The 18,837-nt window shown below is 43.6% G+C and overlaps 1 protein-coding gene across 1 annotated transcript in view; it reads left to right on the top strand.

Annotated features, from left to right (window-relative positions):
* The first annotated feature begins 346 nt into the window (after positions 1-346).
* ZNF438 (zinc finger protein 438) overlaps positions 347-18,837 on the top strand; it is a 166,929-nt gene continuing 148,438 nt past the window's right edge. Inside the window, exon 1 of the mRNA XM_079698785.1 lies at positions 347-384. The gene's annotated coding sequence lies outside the window, so the exon portion shown is untranslated. The remainder of the gene's footprint in view (positions 385-18,837) is intronic.

Here is an 18,837-nt window from a genome sequence, read left to right as displayed (position 1 = left end):
TTGGCAACCGTATAATTTTCCCCAAGTGAAATACAGTTTGATATTTGAATATCATGGTGGAGTGATGAGTTTTTCCAGTTGTGTTACATCAGTGTTGACAGGGCCCGCTGGTGAAGTAAGGGAGTTGCCTTAAAATGTTGCAGCTTGCATAACAGAGGGCGATGGAGGGGTTGTGTGAAGTGTTTAGGCAGGTTTCCGCCCGGCTAAGTGAATCAGGCCAAAGTTCCACACGTCGGAATGAGTTTGGGTTTCTCTGCTGATCATCCCGTTAACACTGAGCTGTATTTCTTGTCAGAGAAAGAGGATCTGGTGATATTTGTCATGAGTGGAATTATGTGGAACAATGTGGAAACACAGGAACTTGAACCATACATACAAAAATAGGTATGTTATTTCTGTTGATTTCTTTCAGGGCATGCTGTAACCTCCATACATTTATCACGGTTTTATTACTTCCTAATGTGAGTATTTCACATCTGAACCATTACAGATTATATATTGATAAATTTATACCATTGTAGATTTCATGATTAATTTCAGAGCTTTTCCCCTACAACAGATACAATTTTATTTTGTTTAGCTTTTTTAGCTTTCAGTGGGAGAGTTGATCTGAATAACCAAGTCCACCAGAACTCTAAAACAGGAATCCTCCGCAAGTATGAAAGTGGAGATGTGCTGTCTCATTTTGCAGTTCCCAAAATCTTAAATCTGCTATTGTAGTGGCCCTAAATTTAACGGAGTTGAAGTGATTATCACTATTTTTTTAAACCACAATTGCAGTTAGCTTCCTTAAGAACATTAGATATGGTATAAAGTAGAATTGCATCTTAAGTGGCCTGTTGATGGCTCAGGCTTTGTCACTTTTTAAGTTCAGGCGCTGGGAGAGCAGGTTGACGATTATTTAATTGTGTCAGGTAGCTCCCGGCAGAGGGGCAGTGATGGTCAGCCGTCCTGTTTGAAGACAACAGAAGCCACTCTTTCTAACACTGACCAGGTGAAATATAGCATCCTAGATAACGTATCCAAATTGCGTTTAAAATTTATACTTACCTAGGCAAATTTAAAAACTACCATGTTAAGAGTACCAATGTAAGTACTGATATTATGGAAACTGTTTCTTGTAGAAAACCATGTGTCTAGCCCAGTGATGGAATGTAGTAGGCATTAAATGTAATTCTTAAAATTCTACTTCGTATGGTTTCTTTTATTTTTGCACATTACCTTCAACATATATATTATATATTTACAGTAATAGCTGAATACTAATTTGTGTACTTTTACTTAATATTTTAAATGTTTGAATATGTTTAATTTTAATAATTTAAATAGATATGTAACACTTAATTTTGGTTAATTTCATATTTGGTTGCTTAGAAATTAAAACGTTGAGGCTTGATTTTTTTTTTTTTCACGTAAACACTAACGAATAAGAATTAGTAAGTCTGGGTGGAGACTAAGCTTTAGTGACAGGTTAACCAAATTGTCACCCCAAGAAAACTCCCAAGAAGAGAATTCTTAAGAGAGGATGAAGCAAAAACAGCATGTTCATGGAAGAGATAATTGAACCGTAACTCACTACCGTACCTGCAGTTCTTCTTACGAAGTTACTGTCCTACAGACAGCATTCTTTTCTTGAGTTCTTAGATTGCAAAACTGTTAGTTTTTCAGACTGCATTGTAAGCCACCAGTCTTTAGGGAGAGAGAGAGATGTGAGATAAATACGACTGGAAGGTAGTTCTATGGCTGTAGCTCAGTGGATCTCAACTGGGGATGATCTTGTCCCCTCCCCAACTCACCCTGGGGACATCTGGCAATGCCTGGAGACATCTTTGGGTGTCACAGCTGTGTGGGAGGGGTGCTGCTCCGCACATCCAGTTGGTGGCGGCCAAGGATGCGCCTAAATACCCTACGGTGCACAGAGCAACCCCAACATTGAAACATGATCTGGTTCAAGTGTCAACACTGCTGCTGTTGAGAAACCCTGCAATGTATAGCTTTCTTCTTTTCCTTTTTTTCCCTGATGCTTTAGAAATTGAAGGGGTAGTTTTAAGTGGCAGACACCTGACTTGAACAAAAGATTGTGTTGAACTGCTTTTAGTTCATTGGAGAGCTGAGCCAATTTGGTGCATTTATTGCGTGGAAAAGAATTCTTGTAGCTAATGGCCTAGTGGTTGCCAACGTGTCTAGTGTGTTGGGTATGTTCTTAGGCGTGAAATTTTTTTCTTAGTAAAGTTAATTGGGGCATTATATAATCCTGGGTTGTAACAAGTTTGTTAGTATGAATCCTCTTCATTTTTGTAGGTGTGGAATTAATTATCTCCCAGTCAAAACTCCCAGGCTTTCTCTATATTTGAAAAATCCTTTTCACATTAATTTTCATATGTGATTGTCATAAATACCGCATGAAATGTGTAGGGTATGCATTACCCCACTGTTTGACAGATGAGGAAACCGACTTAGATCAAATGACTTGTCCTGTGTATTATAGCAAGTTAGTGACAAAAGTAAATCTAGGACTCAGAGGTCCGGATGCTTAGGACACTTTTTTTTTTTTTTTTTTTAGAGAAACTGGGTGGGTAGTGGTGGGCTGCTGGTACCCACCAGTTCCCATGTTCTAACCCAGTATTGGGTTTTTTTTTAAATTTTTTTTTAAGATGTTGGGGGTAGGAGTTTATTAATTTATTTTTGCTGTGTTGGGTCTTCATTTCTGTGCGAGGGCTTTCTCTAGTTGTGGCAAGCGGGGGCCACTCTTCATCGCAGTGCGCGGACCTCTCACTCTCGCGGCCTCTCTCGTTGCAGAGCACAGGCTCCAGACGCGCAGGCTCAGTAGTTGTGGCTCACGGGCCCAGTCGCTCCGTGGCACGTGGGATCCTCCCAGACCAGGGCTCGAACCCGTGTCCCCTGCATTAGCAGGCAGATTCTCAACCACTGCGCCACCAGGGAAGCCCCTTAGGGCACTTTTAAAGGTACTAGTTATCGTTATCTCTTTTAATCTTTCTGACAGTCCTGTGAAATAATTCCTATTTTATAGATGAGGAAACAGGTTCAGAGATATTAAGTAACTTATTCAAGGTCACCAAACCCATAATGTAGTTTTGACTGTTTCCCCTGAGCGTATTATACTGCCTCTCCATGGATTCTTCTCTAGAAATAAATTCGACAGTTTCTGTATGAATTCACCAAATCTATGCCTAACCTAACTAAGTAGGCCTCTTGGCACTGTAGGTGAGGGAAAATTCTCGTCTACCCTCTTTGGGTCTCTAGCCGGGCCTGAGAATTAAACTGACATAATACAGATTAACAGGAGAAAAACATACACATTTTATTAAACTTTTACATATGCATGGGAGCCTTCACAAGAGAATGAAGACCTGAAGAAGTGACCAGAGCAGGAAGCTTTTGCACATTTTAGACAAACGATAACTTTGTGAAGCGTTGACAAGACAAAGGGGTGTGGGCCAGAGGTAGTGAGTGGTGAGGGGGTAACAGCAAGGTAGGGGTTACTGTAATAAGGTTTGTTTGTACAGATTTCTCAGCCCCCAGTTCCCCGCCTCTGCTCATAAGAATGTCTTCCTCCTGGTACAGGGAAAGTACCTTTCACATGGGAGTTTTATCTCTTGCTTTCAGGAGGAACAAAGGAGACTCAGAGTGTCTTTCTTGTACTTGCTGTTTCTTAAGTGCCTTTATTTCAAAATAACCAATATGCCAAAATGGCAGATCTTGCGGTGACATTCTGGTTTCCTTTAACACCTAGTCAAATGTTCATGTTAACTTGAATCAGTTGGTAATTCAGTGTTTGTAATCCTGCTCTGACTGAACTTGAGTGGAAACTTCACGGAGCTTTGATAAACCGTAAGGCAGCACTACTTGCCATTTAGAATTTATTTTTTGAGAACACTAAGTCCAAAAGCCGTCCAAAACACGGCCCTCAGCCGTATCTGAGTGTACTTGGGTCAGGCGACCCTCTCGCACGATTCACTTTGCCAGTCTGATAGAGGGATTTATATTTGGGATAGGACTCCCATTCATTCTAATTTTCTAATTAGAACCTATATTACTCTCTTCAGCCATCTTTTATGTCAAATTGAGACAGTTTTTCGTACTTTTTCTCCATGCTGACCTAAACCTCAAACTGACTTGACTTTAGCAACAAACAAAATAACATAATGATTAGGTTTTATTTGCCTTTCTGAAACATTTAGAGTTCATCTTACTCTAAATGAGTACATACATCATTTTTGTGAGGTGGTAGGAGCTGCTGATGGTCACTTTATTTTCTAGACTGAAAATTTAAGAAGAGATGATCAATTTAACCCAAGTAAACCAATCTCAAAGATAGGATTTAGAATTTAGGTTTTCAGATCTTAAAAAACCAGGCCACACTGTCATTTCTATTAGATCAGAAAGAGTATCTACTTAAATATTTGCTCAGTTACCATATTCTTTGAAGACTATTTGATGATACTCAATTCTTGATACAAGTTTCAGTAATTGGAAATTTTAGTGTTTCATATGGTACATCCATCGGCTGGGTTTGGACCATTGATAGTGTGAGGTGTGGGTCTGGGATTGAGAGGAGAAGGAAAGGGACCCCTTTGTTAGTGCAGCTGTGTATTGGGCTAGTAGGATTATACTTAGGCTTAAAAGGCAAAGACTCTCAACTTTCCATAAAATTGAATTATTATAACAAATATTTTTCTTACCTTCATGAAGAAAAATGCTAATAACCAAGTAACCATAATATTTATCGTATTATTGAAGGAAGAGACCACCACTCAAGTGTAGCTAAATCAAAGCTGAATTTCATACTTGCTGAGCAAAGGAGAATTATGCTTGCAGAATATAGTCCTCAAAACAGGCAGAGATGTACTTAGGTCGGATTTTGAGGAAGCATGGAGTTTTAGGATTTTTTTTTTTTTTCAAAAGTGAGACAATTTAAGGATTGGTTGACTTTAAACTTGGACTTTAGGGACTGGCCAGCTTTGAGGAGCGAGGGTACTGAAGGGGGGCAGTTCCTGATTGGCTTACTTTCTCAGCTGTGTACTTAAGTGGAAATATTGAATAGAGTTTAAGGATTGATTGATTGGGGCTTATTTAAAACCGGTTCTGTGTTTACTTGTTCCCAGCTTGGGACAAGAGCCAAGGAATAATCTTTTCCTTTCTTGAAGTTGAAGAATAGGTACTTTAAATTTTCCACGTTTATGTCAAACCTTTGTTAGCAGTGGTGCTAATATAACACTTCTGATTTTGCTTTTCTTCTGAAACTTAAAAGAAAAAAAAAAGAGTGCAGTGAATATCATTTGTTTCCTGCCTAGTAGCCTCAGGATTCTATGATATTTGGGACCCAGGCTGTTTCAAGGATTATTTTTATATGTAGTTAAAAAGACAATATGTGATTTATGGAAATACTTTAATGCCTTAGACATTACGGTGAAAGCTGTGTGACTTTTATGTTTACCTTTCTCTCTTGTGGGGGTGTGTTGTGTCAGATGCCTGCCACAATTCGTCCTGATGGAGGCTGAATTATAGATCTAAAAGCTTGCTGTGTTTGCTGTTCTTAGAGGTACCTCCAGAAGTGATCACCTTTTGAAAGCAAACTAGCAATTATCCCTACCAACATTTTAGAAGGGTTCACGATTATATTGCATGTCTTTTATATAAGGGAGGCTGAGTCACGTTAGTATCTGTAAATCAGTTTACCACAACTATTATATCAGAGTACCATTCATATAAAGTATTTTGGTTTAATATTTATTTCGAAATATTTTTATGCTTCGGAATGAAATAAAGAGCTATTTATGACTATTTCTCGGAACTGTGCCAAAATGTTGGTCTTTTTCTAAATTGATCTCTCACAGTAAGAGTTTAGTTTTAAAAATGTTTTCCTCTGGAGATGTTAAAATCAACTCAGAGGGCATTATTTATCCTAGAAGTTCAAGAAGGCAAAATGAGTTGTTGGTGTTCTTTGTGTTTTGTATCGAAATTTTATTTAAAATAGCATACATGCTGTATTTATACGAAGAATGGGTGCTGTATATGTTGCGTTTATAGGCTTCTCCTATTCCCTTCCTTTTTAAAAAAAATATTTTATTTATTTAATTTATTTATTGTTTGGCTGCGTTGGGTCTTCGTTGCTGTGCGCGGGCTTTCTTTAGTTGTGGCAAGCGGAGCAGGGGCTGCTCTTTGTTGAGGTGCGCGGGCTCTAGGCACGCGGGCTCAGTAGTTGTGGCTCGCGGGCTCTAGGCACGCGGGGTCTGTAGTTGTGGCGCACGGGCTACGTTGCTCCACAACGTGTGGGATCTTCCTGGACCAGCGCTTGAACCCTTGTCCCCTGCGTTGGCAGGCGGATTCTTAACCACTGCGCCACCAGGGAAGTCCCCGTATTCTCTTCCTTAACCTACAGCTTTTGTGTCTTACCTCTGCCTTCCAGATGGATATCATCCAGTGCTAAAGCTATAGTTGTGATTTAGATAAAGCATTTTTACGTGAAAGCTCTTTGAAACCGTGAAGCCTGATTCTTGTTTTTATTTACAGTCCAAGTTTCTGACCTGCTATGAGAGTTAACCTTAAGAGGTTAATCTTCATCTAGTAGCAAAATTAATGTTATGATGTTCCTTATGAAAGAGCTGTTGATTACGAAATGATGCTCAAGCATATTCCATCCTCAACATTTCATTTCTACAAATTTATTCTAAATAGGCACTTAAGTTTTCTAGGAAGAAGTCTATGATGCCTGGCCATGGTTACTGGGATTATTCCTTTACTACCTACTGTATGAAATTATGATTTGAAGTGTGGTTTTTCTCTGTGCACATGCAGTGAATAGTCGGGCTTTTATTGCCTAGTGGTATGATGAAAAAAGAATCTTAGGCTAGGTGATTTTTTGTAATAAAATGGAAAAATACAGGGTTATATGCACTTCAATAAAAGCCTTGTTTTCTGGACTTTGCTAGTATAATGGATATAAAATGGTATCTCGTAGGTTTAATTTGCATTTCTTTTTTTTTTTTTTTTTTTGTGGTACGCGGGCCTCTCACTGTTGTGGCCTCTCCCGTTGCGGAGCACAGGCTCCGGATGCGCAGGCTCAGCAGCCATGGCTCACGGGCCCAGCCGCTCCGCGGCATATGGGATCCTCCCAGACCGGGGCACGAACCCGTATCCCCTGCATCGGCAGGCGGACTCTCAACCACTGCGCCACCAGGGAGGCCCTTAATTTGCATTTCTTTGATTACTGGTGAGGCTCAGCTTCTCTTCATTCACTTGTTAGCCACATGGATTTCACTTAACGCTTGCCAGATTTAGAAAGTAAAAATACAGGACACTATAAAATTTGAATTTCAAATAAACAACAAATAATTTTTTTAGTGTAAGTGTATACTATGTAGTAGTCGGGCCATGCTTATACTGAATTTTTTTCATTATTTATCTTTAATTCAGACTTAATGGGGCATCCTGTATTTTATCTGACCACTTTGATTTTATTTTCGGTGAATTGTCTGCTTGTGTCTTATCCAATTTTCAATTGCACTTCCTGTCTTTTTATTGTTATTTTTCAAGAGTCCTTGGCATACACTGGATATTAAATCCCTTGGTTTCTTCTAGATGTTGCGAATACGTACTCCCAGTCTTTTGCCTGTCTGTTAACTTTGTCTAGAACGTCCTTTGTTGAATAACAAGTCCTTAATTTTGAGGGACTTGTTGTTATTACTTGTTAAATTCCATCAAAATTTCCCCATGGCCAGGTAGAGCTGCACGTAAAAACACGAAGTCTCAGCTCCCTTACAGCAACAAAGGTTGATCTCTTACTCATGACATGTCCGTGGCTCTGTTCCACGTCGTCTGTTCCACTAAGCCAAAGGAATAGGCTTTTTGGAGACATTGCTATTCTGTGGCAGAAGGAAAAGGATGTGGCAGAATCAGGTGCTTGGACGTGGCATGTGTTACTTTTGTTCATATTTTATTGGCCAAAGCAAATTAAATGGTTGAGCCTGAAATCAGTCAGACGGGAAGAGCCGTCTCAAGTCACGTGGCCTGCCCTGACATCACTGGGGTGTGGTGGTTTAATCCTCCTGTCATGAGTCAGATGACCTCAGGGTAGCTCACCTTGAATTGAGGGAAAGATGGATCTGCCACAGCAGCCAGCAAGTGAAGGAGGAGAAAAGACAAGCTTAGTATCTATGACAGGACTGTCTTTAGCTGTGGTTGCTTTCATGTGGTACTGACTGAAGGCAAACAGACCTGCTGAATTTTTGAGAGGATTACGTTGGCAAAGATGCCGCAAGTTTGCCTTGTAAAAGCCTGTGGTGGGTTTGACATTGATACCTAAAGCAACCCTTGACCCCCAAATTGGCACCAGCTCTTTGCCACGTCTTTGGAGCACACGATTTTCCGTATCCACTTCACATATGGCTAGAAAGGATGATGGGAATAAAAAAAAAAAGGAATTTTCCAGAGGCAAAGCCAGGCTCCAGCAGACAAACTGATAAAGGAGATCCCTCCTGTTCCCCCCAGAGGACAGGACTGAGTTTAACCAAGGGTCTGGCTTCCTTGGTGGAGGGGGGATTCTTCGCCTTTCTCGTCCAGCCGTATCTCATCGGTTGGTAAGAATGTGTATTTGCCATTCTTTTCTTTTCAGAATGGGAGACTTAACTGCATTCATCTTATTTTCGTTTCGTTGTATTTTGGTCGCTGTGCTGGTGGTGGAGAGCAAAAGGTTCCTGGTCTGTTAGTTTGTAGGTCACTGGGCTGGGATGGAGCCACGTCGATATCTGTTGCAGAGATCGTAGACTCGGAGCGGAATCCAGTGATTGGATGGGCGTCCCTTTAGGAAGGAGACGACTCTTCCAGAGTCGGGAGAAGGATACCCTCTCACCTCTGATATTTAGCTCAGCCTACAGAGAAATTGTATTTCTTAGGCTCCTTGTAGGCAGATGAGGCCACATGTCTAAGTTTTGGCCAGTGGGTGGGAGTGGAAACGATGTGTGCCACTTCTAAACCACATTCGTATTCAGATCTGCTGTTAGTCCTGTTCTTTTCCCCCACCCCCAAGAGCAAGGTGTTGTGAGCCAACTTCTGTCCTGCAGACCAGGGCAGTGTCCACAGGGGTGGTGGGACGAGACAGCAGGAACCTCAGTCCCTGGACCTTCCTGAGACGACCTGTCTGCCCCCAAACTGTTACATGGGAGAGAAACAAACTCCTCTTTCATTTGAGCCACTATATTCTTGGTTTTGTCACAGCAGATTGGCCTATATCCTAGTTAATACAGATGGCAATGAGGTTAGCAGGAAACAAACAGGGAAGTTAGATTTGAAATTGTTCTTAGTGATTTTTTTGTTCAGTTGAAGTTTTTCATTTATATAGTCTTTCTATGAAAATTTATTTTTCAAACTGCTTAGCCAAGAGTTTAGAAATAAGCTCTTTTACTGGAACCTCACCCTGACGACGATTATGATATATTCCTTTTTATTTCATATGCGTATGTTTTACGTGTTGATATAAAATCTTGTAGCCTGATATTTTCATGTGATACCCATTTTCTCTGCTGCTTTAGAGTTCTTGTACTTGCATAGTTATTGTTACATAACATTCAGCTTTACCATGCTTTAATTAAAGTGCAGTTATTGTTGGCTGCTACGGACTGAATTGTGTCCCCCCAGATCCACGTCGAAGCCTTAACCCGCCATGTCACCGGGTTGGAGATCAGGCTTTTAAGGAGGCAATTAAGGTTAAATGTGATTGTGAGGGTGGATCCCGATCCTACAGAACTGGTGTCCTCACAAGAAGGGGAGGAGACACCAGAGAGCTTTCTCTGCCACATGAGAACGCGGTGAGAAGCAGGCTTTCCGGATCCCAGGAAGACCGCTCTCACCAGGACCCCACCATGCTGGGCTGCCACCTCCAGAGCTGTGAGGAAATGAAGTTATGCTCTTGAGCCACCTAGTCATGGCACTTTGTTACAGCAGCCCAAGCTGACTAAGCTCAAGCCCGGGCTTGTAACTGCTACACCACATAGAGAGGCTTTTCTCAGATCACACAGTAGATAGCAAAGCAGACTGCCAAGAAGGGTCCAAAAAAGTCAAGCAGCAAGAAAGAATAATGTCACTGAAGCCAGGAGACAAGACAAGATGTCGATGTTAAATTGACAGGTTTAATAAATTCTTAGTGGATTTTCAGCTAAGAAGTCACATGTATTTTGGAGAGAGCAGTTTTGTGTTTGCAGGCAAAATCCAGATCTCAGGGGCTCGAGCAGTGAATTGGGAGTGGGGAAGAGGAACCGTGAAAATAGTGAGTTCAAGCTGTCTGACAAGACACTTGGTTGTGAAGAGAAAAGGGAAAAGAGGACAAAGGCAAGGGAGAGACGTAACGTCTGGGGCAGTGGATCAGTTTTGTTTGTTCATTTGTTTTGTGCCGGGAGAATCTGAGCCTTTGCGTGCAGTGGGGCAGGAGCCTGATGAGAAGGGGAAGGTGAAGATGGGGAGGGGGCGGGTGGACCCGTGACGGGGAAGATCCCCGAGGAGGTGGGCTGCCTCGCGTGCCTTCCAGAGCTCTGGCTGGGGTTAGCTTCGGGCCGGAAGAAGGACATCCGCCCTCCGCACTGCCAGGAAGGAGGTGAGAGCGGGCGTGTGGTCGGTGATCGGAGGGACGGAGGAAACGGAGGGAGTCTGACCTAATGCCCTCTCTTGTTCCTGTGGAGGTGATGCCGCTTGCTGAGTGGAGGGGAGGGGAGGAAGCGTGAAGAAAGTGATGGCAGCCTGGAATTGCTTCTGTCGGCCGTGAGGGGGGGACTGGATTGAGAGCCTGAAAAAGATGGATGGGCTCCTGGTGGGGGACCGTGTGTTTGCAGAGTCCCCCGTCGGCGCGGCTGGGGCGTTTTATAGCAGTGACCTCTGGGTGGCTGCGGTGTGTGAGGGAACAAGTAGATCCTTAGGCTGGTTGAGGGGAAGGACAGGCCGGCGAGAAAGTTGAGAGTTTAGGCAAAGGAGTGATTGCAAACCTCGGTGATCAGATCCTAGGTCACAGTGGGCAAGAAGTAAAGCTGGGCGCGTGGTTGATGGATCAGGTACGAAAAGAGAGGGGTTTGGGGAAAAGCTGGAGGCCTAAGCGCATTTCAGATCACGCAGGACTGATTCATTCACTCATTCCATAAACGGTGGACATCTGTCTTCCAGGCACTGTTCTCAGTGGTCTGGCTCCCAAGACCAAAACAGTGATCAAAACGAAGTCCCTGCGCTGGTAGAGCTTCCTCCTAGCGGGGGAGGCAGACGGCAAGCAGGGATAATTTCGGACAGTCAGAAAATGTTAAAGAGAAAAATGGAGAAAGGTCAAGGGTCAGAGACCGAGAGCATCAACAGGAAGAGGCGACCTCGGAGCAGACTCGAGCGTCATCGGGACACAGCAGTGCACGTGGGTCCGGACGCAGCCCGGGCTCGGAGCACGAGTGAGAGGAGAGAGGCGTGGTGTGTCCAGGCTGCCCTGAGGAATTAGGGTTTGGTTCAGGCGTCGTGGGAGAGACACCCACCAATCAGAGGGGTGACGGTCTGCTTTCTGACGGTTCACGTTGGCCGCTCTGTGGGGAGCGGGTTGGCGGCGGAGGCCAGGGATCTGGGGAGCAGGAAGGAGAGCCTGGGGCCCGCAAGCGGCACTTTGGAGCTGACGGTTAGAGCGGTTGAGGGCTGCTGGGTGAAGGAGGCCAGGCTGTTCCTTTAAGCAGACGCACCCACTCCACAATAGGCATCCTTTTCAGTGGACAGAGGCCTGCCCCTGACCCCTGGCTTCTTCCACACCCTTTCCTGTTTTTCACTCTGCTCCCCACCGGCTTCATTATCCGTCCTCCCCTTTCTCCCTCACCTCGTCTTTCAGATCTGATGCACATTGTTGTCTGCCTGGCCAAGACTTCCTCTAGACTGAAGGTTTTCAGGCCTTTTCGTTGCAGTCTGATTTCAGTCTTCAGAAGATGTCCGTGGAGGCCCAGTACGTAAGACGGGTGCAGTGCAGTGCTCCGCCCACGTACAGCTCTTCTCTGATCCCCCCGGAGCAGCCCTGAGATGCCTCCAGAAAACGCCCAGCCTCCCAGGTCACAGTGTGGAGAAGGCCTGCTTTGCACCGGGATGCTGCTGCTTGCAGCCGGCCATCCCTGGGGTCACCTCGGGTCATGCTCCCGCAGCTGAGCTGTGCCTCGTTAATCCTTAGGCACCTCTAGCTGGAGGGAGTGTGGGGACCTCCAGTTACAAAGTGGCGTGCTGAGGGCCCTCAAAACTAGGAGGCAGGCCTGTCTTCCCCAGCGTTAGCTTTACTTGCCGGCTGTTATTTACTTAATGCGCGCGGTAAAGATGGATGAGCGATGAGTTGCTGATAAGCCGTGAGTTCTGTCTTGCCTTCTCGACAGATTCGTATATTGACCCTCATTAAGAATGGTAAATGTTTTTTATAACAAAAGAACATAGATGTATTATAGTTTAGAATATAACATTGGTGGGAACTCTTTAAGAGAAAAAACACCAGTCTAAGAAATGTTAAGTTTGCCTGGGCCCGTCAGGGCTGGGCCTTCAGTCTTCTGGGGATGATTTGGTCCCTCTGCTCTGTACTAGGAATGCTTTGATAGACAAGGTTAGAACTGCCTTTGTAAGTTAGTGGGTTTTTGTTCTGGACTTTTGTTTTTATGTTTAATGGAGCTAGTATAACTCTTTTTTGCTCAGCATGGAGTAGGAACTGGCCAAGATAGAGACTCGGGACCTTCAGGTTTTTCTGATTAAAGGTAAAACTGTGAGGATTTTCCTCTTCTAGTCAAGTTTCATTTTGACAAATGTCATTAAATTAAGCACTGCTGCATTATAAAAAGGATTTATAAGAAGCAAGGGATGGCCTCTTAAGGCCAATACTCAAAAACAAGGTCGTCCTAGGCCACAAAATAAGTTTGGCACTTTGGATTTTTTTGAAAAACAGGATATCGCTTACATTAAAATCTGTAGTGTTTCTTCTGAGTTGAGGATGGATGTTTAAGCATTAAGATGAAAAATTTATTTCTTTGGATTGTTTGCTATTAAGAAATATTTTTAGGGCTAGGGACTTTGCATAATACTGCCAAGTTATCAGACTAATGAGGGTAAGGATTTGGTTATGTTCAGGAATGCATCCTGAGCTAGGAGTCAAATAGTGCCTGCTACCTAACACTACATAACTGTTTTTTCCAGTGAATGAAGGAACCATCTTTTATATAACTTGGAAATAACATTGTCTGGTTACAGATACAAGATAGCATCAGGGTTGAACTGGGGGAGACTTCGTGGAAGTTCTGCCGCAGTGTTATCAATATACATTGATAACAATGTATATTCATACCAATGAATGAATATCAATATTCATTCATCTTTAAATGAATAAAACCAGGAGCACAGCTGTAAGCTTACTTTTGAGTCAGCCAGTTGTCAAGTCTGTTTAATGACATGCCAGTTCTATCTGTAAAATGGGGATAGCAACACAGCATCTGTTTATTTAGTGCAAGTCGCTGCACTAAGATGAGATGAGATACACAGAGTGGGAGAAAATACATAAAAGTCATATATCTGATAATGTACTTGTATCCAGAATTTACACAGAACTCTTACAACTCAGTAGTAAAAAGGACAAATGACTCAATTAAAAAATGGGCAAATGATCTGAATAGACATTTCTCCAAAGAAGACTTACAAATGCCTGGTAAGCACATGCAACGATGCTCAACAGCATTCGTCATACGGGTGTGCAAATCAGAACCACAGAAGTTAGCACCCGTAGCCACTACTCGGCTGTAATGGAAGATAGGTAATGACAAATGTTAGTAAGGATTTGGAGAAGCTGGAACCTTTATACCTTGCTGCTGGGAATGTATAATGGGGCAGTCACTTTGGAAAACAGCTTGGCAGTTCTTTAAAAGGTTAAAAACATCAAGTTAACATGGGTTACCCAGCAATTCCATTCTTAGGTATATACCCCAAAGAAATTAAAACATACATTCACACAAACACTTGTACGTGAATGTTTATTGCAGCATTATTCCTAATAGTTAAAAAGTAGAGACAGCCCAGATGTCCATCAAGTGATGACTAGATAAACAAAATGTAGTATATCCACACAATGGAATATTATTCAGCAAGAAAAAAAGGAATGAAGTGCTGACATATGCTGCAACATGGATGAATCTCAAAACATTATAATACATTGTATGATTCCATTTATATGAAATGTCCAGAATGGGCCGTTCCATAGGGACAGAAGTAGGTGAGTAGGCTGGGGGCATTGGAGGCGGGGGGATGGGGAGGGACTCCTCATGGGCAGGGAGCTGCTTTTCAGGATGATGCAAACAGTCTAAAGTGGCTTGTGCTGATGGTTGCACAACTCTGTGAATATACTAAAGTCAATGAATAGTGTACTTTAAAAGGGTGAGTTGTATAGTAGGTGAGTTATATCTCAGTAAAGCTGTTAAAAAAAGAATATATGAGGTAATATGTAGGGATATACTTTGAGCTATTTGAGAAGATCCTAGTAATATTATAGTTGGACTGTAAGGCTTTTAAATAGTAGCAGGATGACTTAGATATTTTTCCTTGCTTGCAGGCCTGTGATTTTATGCCATGACTCAACTTTATAAGGCTATAACTCAGCAGTATAAAATATTGAAAATGTTGAAACATAAAATGAAAACTGCTTGGCTTACTATTTTTATTTAATAAGATTTTCTGAATCAGTTAATTGGCAATAAGTAGAATGTGTCATTAAGGAGTTAGATTTTAGGGCTTCCCTGGTGGCGCAGTGGTTGAGAGTCCGCCTGCCGATGCAGGGGACACGGGTTTGTGCCCCGGTCTGGGAAGATCCCACATGCCGCAGAGCGGCTGGGCCCGTGAGCCATGGCCGCTGAGGCTGTGCATCCGGAGCCTGTGCTCTGCAGCGGGAGAGGCCACAACAGTGAGAGGCCTGAGAGGCCTGCGTACTGCAAAAAAAAAAAAAAAAAGAGTTAGATTTTAGAATCATAAAATTTTAGAGCTGGAAGAAACTTTAGAAGTCATCTATTTGAGGCTCCCTCATATTGTTTTGTAAGTGAGAAAAGGGACTCCTGCAGAGGTTAAATATGATATCTTAGGTCACAGAGTTGAGTAAACTCTAGAACTGAGTCAGTGTTCTTTGGGTTGATTACTATTGGTTTTAGTGCTATTAATAGTATTAGCACTGACAGTATCAATAGCAGCTATTTAAATGCTTCCTATGTACTTGGCATTCTGTTAGGTACTTTATGTGTGTTATCTTGGCTAATCGGCACAGCAGTCTATGGATGATTTGTTTCACCTGTGTATGAGTTTCCTGTTGCTGCTGTTACAAATTAACAAAAACTTCATGCCTTGAAATAGCACAAATTTATTATCTTACAGTTCTGGAGGTCAGAAGCCCAAAATGGGTCTTACTGAGAGCTGGTAGGGCTGCCTTCCTTTCTGGAAGCTTCAGTAGAGATGCGTTTTCTTGTCTGTTCCATCTTCTATACGCTGCCCACACTTGCTTTGCTCATGGCCTCCTTCCACTGTCCGCAGTGGCAGGTTGAGTCTTTCGGACGCTGTTTCTCTGGTTCTGACTCTTCATTCCTCTTCTCCCGTTAAGGACCCATCTCAGTAATCCAGGATACTCTCATTTTAAGGGCCGTTGATAGGCACTTGCAATCTTAATTCCCCCTTGTCATGTAACCTACCATATTCACAGATTTCAGGGATTAGGACGTGGATATCCTTGGGGGCGGGGTCATTATTTTGCCTCCTACAATCTGTTAATTAGAGAGATTGAGGTCCAGAGAGGTTAGCTAAGTTGTCCGGGCTCGCAACGTTAGTAAATGGAAGAGCTCGTAGTTTAACCCAGGTCTGTTATTTCGCACATCTTTCTCAATAACGCGATCTTTTCCACAAATGCCGTTTGATTCTTGTCTAGAAGAGTAAGTAGGAGGGTTGGCAGTATTCAGATGGTAAATAGCTATTTCTTCTTAAAGTAAAATCACACTTACTTTAATAATATCAAGAAATAGGCTATATTACTATGAAGCAATTAAAAGCATGGAAGAGAATTATATGTATTGATGTGGGAAAGTGTTTATGACTCCTTGAGACTTTCAATTCATTACCCCCCGCCCCATTTCTCTCTATTCGTGAGTTCCCTGTGGTCATCAGTTCCTTCCTCATCCAGGCTTCTGCCCCAGTTTCAGTTACTCACCTGCAGACGCCCCCCATCCCTTTGCACCCCTTTGATCTCCGGCCTGGCGAACACTCAGGACTGGCTGAGCCCAGCTACCTGCGTGTTGGTTTCACGTTCATGGTGCGTACACTCTGCAGCCTCAGAACTGCCCGTAACCACCCCAGGCGCCTTTCATCTCACTCCCCGCAGCATCCCGCGTCCGGGCTTTCAGACCTGTCACTGCTCCCGCGTTACCTGGCATCTCAGCAGCTCTGCACGCAGTTGACCGCAGTTGCCCATTGCTTCATTTCAGGAACCTCTGCTCTCGGCCTTTGTCACACCACCCTTTCCTGGCTCTCCTTTTCCGTCTTCTGCCTCGGTCCCTCCACTTCTGCCTGACTGCTCAGTGAGGGGCTCCTCAAGGTCTCGTCCTCTTTTCCCCACTCGCTCTTCTGATTTTAAATATGATCTGTTTGAGTAAGTCTCCCGTGTTTATGTCTCTCGCCCACGCTCTCTCAGCCTCGGCACTAGTGACGTTTGGGGCTGGGTGACACTTTGCTGCAGGGCTGTCTTGTGCGTTGCAGGATGGTCAGCAGCATCTCTGGCCTCCACCCACTAGATGCCAGTAGAACCCCTCTGTCCCCGGTGTGCCAACCGCAGGTGTCACCACTCACTGCTGAGTATCTCCTGGGGGCAGAATCCCCCCCAGTGGAGACCCACTTATCAAGCCTGAAGCTCCCTTCGGAGGGTCTAAGGATAATGGCTTTGGGCAGCTCCGTCTGACTGTCTCCTAACTTACCAGAACCAAAGTGAACTCTTGTTCTTTCTCCCGATTTACTGCCCTCCAGCTTTCCTCATTTCAGATCATGCGTGACCTTGCAGGGCACTGGGGGTACTTCAGCTTTTATTCTGAGTGAACTAGGGAGCTGTCAGAGGGTTTGGGGCTAAGAAACGATAGGCTCTCATTTAGGTCAGGTCGTTGTTGAGAACAGACTGTAAGTTGGAGGGTTGAAGCAGGAAGACAAGTTAAGAATACTGCGGTGATGTGCTTCCCTGGTGGCGCAGTGGTTGAGAGTCCGCCTGCTGATGCAGGGGACACGGGTTCGTGCCCTGGTCCGGGAAGATTCCACATGCCGCGGAGCGGCTGGGCCCGTGAGCCATGGCCGCTGAGCATGCGCGTCCGGAGCCTGTGCTCTGCAACGGGAGAGGCCACAGCAGTGAGAGGCCCGCGTACTGCAAATAAATAAATAAATAAATAAATAAATAAATGAAGAGACAGTTAACATCACTAGCAAAAAACCCAAAAAAACCAAAAAACAAAAAAGCAAACAAAAAGAGGAATACTGCGGTGATCCAGGTGAAAAGGTGGGAGGAGCTTGTACCAGGGTGGCGGTAGAGGAGATGGTAACGAATGGTATCTTTGGTTTACGCCTTAAATATAGGTATTCCTGAGAAGAGGAATGCGTGGTGTCATCATGAGATTAACATCTTTGTGTGACTTGTTTATCAAGTATTTTCTAAGGTCTTGAAGGAAGCAGGATTTGGTGGATCAGAGTGAGAAGAGAGTAGCCAAAGCCAGGACCTTGTGGGGATGTTACTTGAACGAATGCAGGCCAGGTTGGGTGGTGAAATGAGAGATCCCATGGGGGGAGGGTAAGCAGGGCATCCAGTACAGCCAGACCCACCTCACAGTCTTCTCCTGGGCTGGGCCTCCCACTCTGAAACAAGTACCTATGCCAGGGCAGGTAGAACCAATGGAAGTCAGGAGACGTGTCTGCACCAGACCTTGTGAGCAGGTCATTTGGACTGGAAGGCTCTCAGCTGAAGTGGGGTGGCAGTTGGCATTTGGGGCGGGAAGGTTGTTGTCATACAGGGTGGCCCTGCACGTTGTGGGACACTGAGGGTCTCCGGTCCCTCACTGAGAGCAGCGTGTGTGTGCTCCCTCACGTGACATCTAAACCGTGCCCCTGCCCTCTAAGTTCCACACTGCTATGGGGGTCAGTCACGTTCAACTGCAAGCCACCACAGACTAAGCCCTTTTTATTTATTTATTCATGTAAATTTGGTAATTCATTTTCATGAATTTTTCCCTTTTAAAAAAAATTGGAGTACAGTTGATTTACAGTGTTGTGTTAGTTTCACGTGTATAGCACAGTGATTCAGTTATATATCTATATCTATATATATACATATGTATACATATATATATCCTTTTTTTAAAAGATTTTTTTTATATGGACCCTTTTTAAAGTCTTTATTTGTTACAGTATTGCTTCTGTTTTGGTTTTTTGGCTGTGGGGCATGTGGGATCTTAGCTCCCTGACCAGGGATCGAACCTGCACCCCCTGCATTGGGAGGCGAGGTCTTAACCACTGGACCGCCAGGGAAGTCCCTATATATCTATTCCTTTTCAGATTCTTTTCCCTTATAGGTTATTACAGAATATTGAGTAGAGTTCCCTGTGCTGTGCAGTAGGACCTTGTTGGTTGGGTATCTGTTTTATACAGAGTGGTGTATGTATGTTAATCCCAAACTCCTGATTTACCCCTTCTCCCCACCCCCCGGTAACCATACATTTGTTTTCTATGTCTGAGGGTCCATTTCTGTTTTGTAAATAAGTTCATTTGTATCTTTTTTTTTTTTAGATTCCA

This window comes from Hyperoodon ampullatus (assembly GCF_949752795.1).
Source record: "Hyperoodon ampullatus genome assembly, chromosome: 3".
NCBI classification, from domain to species: Eukaryota; Metazoa; Chordata; class Mammalia; order Artiodactyla; family Ziphiidae; genus Hyperoodon; species Hyperoodon ampullatus.
This window is presented reverse-complemented; position numbering and strand designations above follow the sequence as displayed.